Genomic DNA, 8,298 nt, shown 5'->3' with positions numbered 1-8,298 from the left:
AGCACAGTCATAGAAGCTTAGCTAATTGAAATCCATTTTGGTGAAACTACAAGGGAATTTGGCCTCTTGTTTAACAGCATTAACTTAATTTACTATGTTCCACAGTAAGGATCAATAAACAAACAAACAAACAAAAAAAAGCTTCTGAGTTTATTTAGCAGAGAAAGAATTACAACTTGAAGGATAATGTCTCCCTATTCTATAATACCTTTGGCAATAATATATTGAAATTGTTATGAAGCCATGATCATATCAAAGATGTTGAGCAAAGGAAAAAGAGAACAAAAGTCGGTTTTACACGTATTCCTTCACATGAGAGACAAAGCAATCAATCCTCATAAATAATATACAAAATCCCTTGAATAGCTCAAAATTCGATACACTTACTAGAACGTGACTAGAGCTCTGGGAACTGTGTACATAAAACGTAGGTGGAGAGAATGATACAAAGTCCATCATTTCAAGAAATCTTATATAAAAAATAGTCATTAAAGATCCCATCAGACTTTATTGAAGGGAAGGGATTTAACATACTACAGGGACCCCACTCTTTGCTCTCATGCTGGTCAGCTGTGTCTGTTGGAAGTTTACTAAGCTTTATGTAAGGCAGATTGAACTAGATGAGGATGTTGGCAAAACTGGGGATTAGACATACAATTTATGAGGCTGCTTGGGCAAAGAAGATAGTAAATCCTTTGTAGTCATTTATAATATCATTTCTCACTGGTTTAGATAACGTGTCCTAACAAGGTCATATTCAAAGATCTTTTCCTAGACATAAGGCCCTCTTTTTTTGTCTTTCAGGCATGTTTATATCCTGGTGCCCTAATATGAAAGTGCTATGGAACAAGTTCTCAGTGTCAAAATTAAGTTGGTTTATGCAAATAAGGGCTACCGAAATATCAGTGATCATATCTGGAGGACATTACATGCAAAATGAGTTAAATGAAGATCACATATGGTGCTGATCCAGAACAGAGCTGTTTCAGAGCATTTTGTAACTTCACGAGCCTTATCTGTGCAGTTAATAGATATGATGCACATGAGAGACAGGCCTGTGGTTACTGCTTCCACAAAGGCTGACTCTGGTCTCAAAGTGATACAAATCCTCATCTTTTGGAGGAAAAACTCCATTAAAGTTGCTGGAGACACCCAGCCATTACATGAGGATAGCAGGCCAGCTTCAATGTGCTCAGCCCCAGTTTGTAGGTCCCTTTAAGAACTAGTACACCAAAGCTTTGCTTGTAGGTTCTTGCTGATCCAATCCTGCTTTGAGTATGGGCATTTCACAGAAAAATTTTGGTTTTATTTGGGACGTTTCTTGCTTTGCAAGTAAAAATCACCAAGGGACATTCCTGGTAGTAACTCGTGTACCTTGATACTGTGCAGTATGGAAAAAAAACCACCTACTCTCTAGGATACATCTCTGTATCATCAAAACCCATTATGTGCATGTTTTGCCTCCAAACATCTGCTGTTTGTTGACATTCCACTAATCTTGAGTCCAGAGACCCACAAATTCTTTTGGTTCTTCTTCTTTCCTCACACCCCTGGGGTCAGTATTCTGCCTTTCCTCACCTAAACCTCCTCCAACATTACTTCTCTTGCACAGGCAGGGGAGAATAAAAGTGCCAGTCAGCACCCCACCAAAAGTAAGGCTTTATGCAGGCCATGGTGTTGAGAGAGCCACTAAATTGATGGGTTCTTTTATGAACTGTAGTGTGTTTATTATATAAACTCAGGGAAAACTGCATGTTATGCTGAGCATATGACTATTACAACAGTTTGTCTCATAACAAGATTGTTAGCCAGAAGGGGAAGAGAAATTGTTGGGGTTTTATATGTGTAACTAACCATGCCTGGACAGAAGGGTGCATTTGGCATCATTCGAAACACTGATGTCTCTCAGTGAGAGCTCCCCCTCAAGGCTGTGGGAATACCCCACTTGGTGCAGACTGGGGAGCTGGAACAAACTTTGCATGTCACACACAGAAGTTGATGGGTATTTCAGGCACAGATAAGCTTGTCCTGACAATGACAAGCATGTCAGGAGCTCACATTCTGCATCCTGGAAACCCTAAAGCAAATGAGATGATTCCCACAAAGTTCCTACCTTAGGGAGAATTGGTTTATTTTTTATTATTTTTAAACAAAAAGCTTTAAAATACAGATTCAAGAGAGCTGAGTAGAGCCAATGCATCAGGAGCACTGAATGCTGATTCTTCACCACAATAAAAGCACTGATATGAATGAGGGAAGGGACAAACCATACCAGCATAACTGGACAGCCTATCTTAGAAGTTCACTTCTATGTTTAGGATTAGAGTTCCTCCAATCTTCACAGCCCATTTAATCAAACGCAAGTGCTTCCTTTCACTGCCTGCATTCCTAATCTATGTAAACCAGCTCAGTCAGGCATTTTTCATTGAATTAATACATATTAATGGGCAGTAATACATTTGTACTATTGCATACATTTTGTTGAAGTACAATTTTCCATCTAAAGCATTTTACTCACACTGCTGCATGGTAACTGCATCCACAATAGTATCTTCAGTGATTATTCATTACAGGAATAATACAGCTATGCCAAACACTGTATTTCACTGGCTTTAAAAAAAAAAAAAAAAAAAAACCAAAACACCAAAATCTATGATTATATTTGGAGACTAATAATATTATCATTAAATAAAGAAAATAAGTTTCTGCTCAGCTACTGGGGAAAAGCAGTGGGCAGATAGAAATCAGGCTTCTTTCAGATATGAACAGAAATGGTTTTTAAGAGGAGATAGAAAACAGTAGATCTAGGGTTTGGACTAAGCTTGACTCCATGATTTGGATGCAGAGATTATAAAGCACATGAAATGCAATAAATACACATAAACATGTGCCAAGTAGTAGTATAAATTGTTCAAAACAGAAACTTAGATTAGATGACTGGAAAGTTGTCAAATAGATAGATATCTTGTTCACATTGAGGTTTTCATGTACCTACAGACCTGGCAGGTCTCTCACTAGAGTCTATCTTTAAGCTCAGATAGAATTGGGTATGAATAAGGGACAGTTGCTGTAATGCAATGCATGTGTAATCAGTAGATGTTGGAGATGCTCATGTTTCCTTTGAAACAAATACTATGTAATGGAGACATAAGCAGATAAAGAAGGCTGTGGAAGTAAATTTGGCTTCAATTCACACTGAGTGATCTTTTCTCTGGGCTCACCTTTCTCCTTGTGCCCTGTGAGATGCCCTCATTCCGTCACGGGGTACCCTTGGGAAAACAGGCTATTCAGCGTGCTTCAGACAATTTGCTGCCACAGTAGGAAAAACCAGAGATACAAGACACCATGTGGAACAAGATTGATGGGATAATAATGTGTGTCCATCTTTCTCAGTGGAAAACTTCAGCATCAATTATTGTGTTGGCTGTAATTGTGTTGTCTGTTGAGGAGAGGCAGACAAGGCCATTGTTCTAACAAGGCAGGAGGATCTGTCCTTTCCTATCATGATTCAGTATCTTCCTGAAGGGAATAAAGGCAACTCTTAAACTTAGCTGCAACTAAACAGGCAAACCATAATTAGCTGCAGCAAAATAATTAGTAGCAGAAGTACCTTGAGGCAATAAGCAATTCCAGTTACTCCTATGGAGGCATTCTGACCTCACTTAGTGCCTATTACACATAACTTTCTGGAGACTTATTGATAGCACAGTGCCAAGACCTATGGGATCTGCCAAAGTTTGTTTCCATCACTTACCAAGGTAACAGCAGTTCTACAGTTGCTTAAGAGATTAATTTTCTTGTCAAATAATTAGACAGCCTGTAAGGGAGGTTCCCATTTCATAACTGATTTATCACTTCAGAAGCTTCCCAGATTTAGCCTCTTTATGTGAAGACTTCCATACCAATAGAAAAGTGTTAAGACATGGTTGAGTTCAGGGCAGCTTTGGGTACATTTAACTTACCTGTCCAGGATTTTTTCCTGATTTTGTCCTGGGTTTGTGAGGCACGTGGTAGTGATGCAGTGAGCCCCACATCTATTTCACTGGAACAAAACTGTAAGTAATATATGAACTTTTAGGGCTGATGACTATTTTCATTTTGGTGGCAGCAGATTAGCATTGGCTGAATAACAAGATCAGATTTTTAACAGTGAAGTGCTGCTGTAGCGAGTGTTAAAGTTACTTGGTCATCTGCTGGTCTAATGATCAGGTCATGATTTTGGCAGACCCAAGTTGGGCTACCTCATTTTCCTGTCCAGTACTGGTCTTGCAGGACTGTGAGATGTCCTGTGTATGAAAAACACATTCAGAAGAGCTTAGCTCCCATTGCAGCACTTAAACGCAGATTTTCCAGCCTGTTTCCCCATCTAAATACTGGTGTTTTCTGGGAAGCTCATACTGACTAAGGATATAGGGCTTATTTTAAACCATTAGTCCTTCACCATATTGTACCTCTTCTGTGCAATAGGGAGAAATAGGATTGCCCAGTATCCTAATGTTGGTCTTGTGGGAAATGGTGAAGTGGTCAGTGATGAGCTAAGTACAGAGTGAATTAACTCTATGTACACCAGCTCATATTTGTTTTCCTTGAAAGCATTTGTGATACTTAAAGGGCTTCTTGGGAATTTATAACATCAAGTGTCCAAAGTTTCATTGGATATATCTGAGACAGAAGGCAGTAAACAGAAATACCATGCACCATTTAGCTTACTCCTGAACGTAGAACTTAATGTGTGACACACAGGACTATAAAAGCTGGCTCTGCTGGTAAAATAAGCCAATTTTCATTGATTTTCTTAGAGGAATATGTATTACTTATACGAATATACTGACATTTTGTTGGAGCATATGTGAAAAATCCTGTCTATTTGCCTGCCAAAGACCTTCCCAGGAAAACAGTTGTGCTAACCTGTTTAAATAAAGCATCCACCAGGATATTATAATCCTAAGTGAATGGGAAAATACACCAAGAAGAAAATCTGAGATTGCATTTTGAGTCTCTGTGTGTTCTGAGGGGACACTGGTCTGAAGCAGTTTAGTCCAGCCTCTAGTTAACATGAATAATTATTTTGTTTCAGGCTAGAAACTCTCAGCTATCAATAAAATGCAGTTGGTGTAGTCAGCCTCCTGTGGGGTACTTAATGATCCATAAAACTGTTTAAAGGGAAGCTGCCAACCTGATTTTGGCCCAACCTGTGGCTTTAGTTTTGATGTATCTACATCATACACATGTTTATTTGCATTTTCTGGCTGCAAATTGGAAACTTCAGAAAGCATAGGATTATCTTCACAAACTTCATTTGCCTCTTTTATATGAACTTGGAATTGAATATCTTATGTCACAATACGATCATAACTGTAACTTCCAAATCACCAGTGTCCTGTGATCCTACTCCCAAAGCATTGGAAGACAAGGTGACTTCATTATTGAAATGATGGAGATGGAGAGGGCAATGAAAATGACTGAAGAAGCAGCCCCTACCTTCAGTGCCTCTACAAATGTGCTTACTTAAAAGCATTGTTACTACTTGGCTTGCCTGGCTGTACGGTGCATGCATACATGCACATTCTTACAGCCACACTCTGGGGAACATGTAGCAAATACAATCTATGATTGCATTGTGTGACTGTGAAACTCCAGCATACCAGCACGAGAAGCACGGTCAGGACCCTGCAGACATTTGAGACCTTTCTGCCTCAGATGTGGCAAATGGTATGGCAACACAGATTAACTTGAGAGCATCCATTTGCCTTGTCTTTGGCCTTGCTTCACCCAGCTTCAAATGTTCTCCACTGAGCCCATAGAGATGGGAATTGACAATGCAGATTGCTACTTCCCTGTTGCTTTCCCGTGCCACACTTTAGACTAGTACATCTTACTTGAAATTGTTTGCTGTCATAGCCAATCTCTTTAAGGACTCAGGGAAGAACACTTTAATTAGCCCTGATGAAGTGGCAGGAGCCAAGTGAAGCCTGGTAGCTCTTGCTCTCCTTATGTTTGTATTTCCTGCCATATATACTTGCTGGCAGAATTTTAAACCTGGATAATTACTCTTTGTGGTGTCTAGACATCTTTAGCAAGTGCTTCTCTCCTTTCCTACTTACAATTTAAACTTGCATGCTCCCTCTATTCACCCTGCACAATATCCAGACAGATGCATCACAGAGCACTTGACGCTCAAGAACAAAAAGAATGAAGACAAGCTTGGGGGAGTTTGGAAATTGCACCATAAAAATCGGCCATGATGTCCCAGCTTCTCCAGTCACCCACAGATCCTTGCACCAGTTATACATCACTTCATCAGCAAGGGCTCCTTGAACCAAATTCTAATCCTTGCCTCCCAGACTCCCAAGGAAGATAAGTCAGAACTTTCACTGCAGATCCAAATGAAATTTGTCCACTCATTGCCTGCTTGCTGTTAGTTTTCTGTCACACTGAAAGAGCTCAAATGGTGAGGAAATTATACCGCTTCTTTTAAAGAACCATCACATTGTATGAGTGCGTTTGTTACTAACAATGAGAGGATCAACTGCCCTAGACTAAACAGTCAGGGTGGGATTGTGGGAAGAGATCTGCAGACACAGAGCTGTGAAAATGGCACAGGCACATCAGTAGAAAAGCTTGGGACTGAGTGGATCTGCTGCCCTCATCTCAGCATTTATACCCCAGGAGATATCATGTTAGGGTGTTACAGAGAGCATATGGTTCAAGCACACAACCAGGAACTCTGACATGTCACTGCATGCTATAAGAGCGCCTGGAGTTGTCCAGATACACTGAACCTTCACCTGCGGTTTGCTCAGCTCCCCTAACACTTTGAAGTCAAGCACAGGCATGGCCCAGTGTATCACAGGATCAATCCTTTTCCCTTCTACTGGCTCTCACTTGCTCCCTCTGCCCTTGTCAAACATGACAGGGTTTGTAAGCTGTATGAGGGAGCAAAATCCCTCTTCTAGTTTGTCCTTCAAGAGACAAAGCACACAGAAGCCAGATACCCAATATACGACTTTGTTAGGTACTAGTCTAAGACAGAACAGATGATCATCTGGGAAGAAATCATCCCGTTGTTAACAGATCCTTCAGCAATATTAGCAGACTGCTACAGCTCATATTACTCTCTTGAATCTCAGCTGCTTTTTCCTCTGTACATGTTCTACATTCACCGTTCTCTTTCTTTTCATACAGATAAAGCCATCATCCAGATCCTCTTCATCTGCCACTCCATTTCAGCAATTTTCCCCAAATGATGTTTCAGTGATTCTCCTCCTCTTTCTTCACTTTAGTCCATAGGAACTACAGCATTAGCAGACTAATATCTAACATCCAGTTCCATAGCAAGGGGAGGGAAAAATGGTTTATTTCCATGGGACCAAAAATAACTGAAATCATTAAAATTCAATTCCTTCACTGCTTTGTATCAGAAAGTTTGGCCCATGGCAATTAGGAGAACTTGGCAAACTAATTTTTATGAATGGGCCAATTAGAATCTGTGGAGATATTTCTGTAGGTGAAATGCTGCTTTGCTCCTATCATGGCTGCCGCCTCAAAAGTTCATCAAGCCCAATGGCTATACATATACAACATACATAAATTACACATAATCTCACATGAGTTAGAATATAATTATATCATGCATATATAACTGGCAGAATGTCACACATCATGAAACCATAGTCTACTATAGAACGATTATTCAAACCTTTCCCCTCCGGAGAAGACAGTACATAGCCATACCTGGTCAGACGTTCAGGTCAGAGCTGAGCAGCCGTGTAACATGTCTTCCATGAGTTATGCTCTGAAACAACTGCATTTGAAGGAAGCGAGTTAAGGCAGTTACAACTCTTGACACCAAACCAAAAACAGATGCATATGTTGATGTGACAAACTATGAGTGCTGTGACAAAGGAACATAGTATTTTTTGCTGAGAAACGTTCCTTGTTTTCAAGGTAGTTGAAAAAGGACAATGTGTACAAAGTGGCCCAAAAACATTCAGGAAAAAAAAACATTTCAGAATGACAAGACACAGCCATGAAAACTTCCTCAGCCCCCCCAGATCCAATAAACAAGGCAGGAAGGCTTCCAGAGAGGTACCTCTTGCCTAATTTCTAAAGCAATGGCTGTGAATATAGCAGAAACTTGCTTCTTACTTACCTCTGTTCGCACCCTTAGTAGGACTTGCATTCTCTCAGGAAACACCAGATCAGAAACCACTACTGCCACTTATTTATAAATACCTCCTCATTAAATACTTTGCATAATGACTGAGGAAAACAATGGGCCCTGGGTGACTCTTCCTT

General features: G+C 40.1%; 1 long non-coding RNA gene across 2 annotated transcripts; it reads right to left on the bottom strand.

The window, feature by feature from the left end:
• Positions 1–2,110: 2,110 nt before the first annotated feature.
• LOC136019039 (uncharacterized) lies at positions 2,111–7,806 on the bottom strand. Of its 2 annotated transcripts, XR_010614722.1 has the most exons (4): positions 7,735–7,806; positions 3,963–4,053; positions 3,222–3,519; positions 2,111–2,610 (listed from the first exon to the last, which is right to left on the bottom strand). It is a non-coding gene; the product is annotated as an uncharacterized LOC136019039 (long non-coding RNA). The 2 variants fall into 2 exon arrangements; XR_010614721.1 differs by having other exon boundaries at positions 2,111–3,519.
• Between the last annotated feature and the right edge of the window lie 492 nt (positions 7,807–8,298).

The sequence above is a fragment of the Lathamus discolor genome, chromosome 8 (genome assembly GCF_037157495.1).
Source record: "Lathamus discolor isolate bLatDis1 chromosome 8, bLatDis1.hap1, whole genome shotgun sequence".
NCBI lineage: Eukaryota > Metazoa > Chordata > Aves > Psittaciformes > Psittacidae > Lathamus > Lathamus discolor.
Note: the sequence above shows the minus strand (reverse complement) of the source record. Positions and strands in the feature narration are given on the sequence as shown.